This window comes from Octodon degus, unplaced genomic scaffold (assembly GCF_000260255.1).
Source record: "Octodon degus isolate 3935 unplaced genomic scaffold, OctDeg1.0 scaffold00001, whole genome shotgun sequence".
NCBI classification, from domain to species: domain Eukaryota; kingdom Metazoa; phylum Chordata; class Mammalia; order Rodentia; family Octodontidae; genus Octodon; species Octodon degus.
The window spans coordinates 15,377,113-15,377,574 of NW_004524577.1; positions in this window are offsets into that span (position 1 = coordinate 15,377,113).

The window sequence follows — 462 nt, forward strand, 5'->3', positions numbered from 1 at the left end:
CTGAGTTCAAACTCAGTACTGCAAATAAATAAATTACTTATTTAAAATTAAAATGAGTGAAAAATGGAAGCAACATGCAACACATGAGCCTCAACTAACTGAGATCAAGGCAAAGGGGAGTTGAAGTAGAATAAATAAAAATCTTCCCAGCTAAATTTTATGAAATAGTGGTGGCAGAAGTAACAAAATTTCCTTAAGTCTTTTGACAAAATCAACCCATAGATAATTAAACAGATGATGACCATAATGAAGGAAATGATTCATGAATCTAAAAATAGATACAGTTTTAAAAAATAAGTAAATCAAGTATGGTGGTGCATGCCTGTAATCTTAGCACTCAGGAGACTTAGGCAGGAGGATTTCTGTGAGTTCAAGGCTATTCTGGGCCATATAGTGTATTCAGAACCAGTCTGAACTACTTGGCAAGGCCCTGTATCAGAAGAAGAAGAGGAAGAAGAAGAA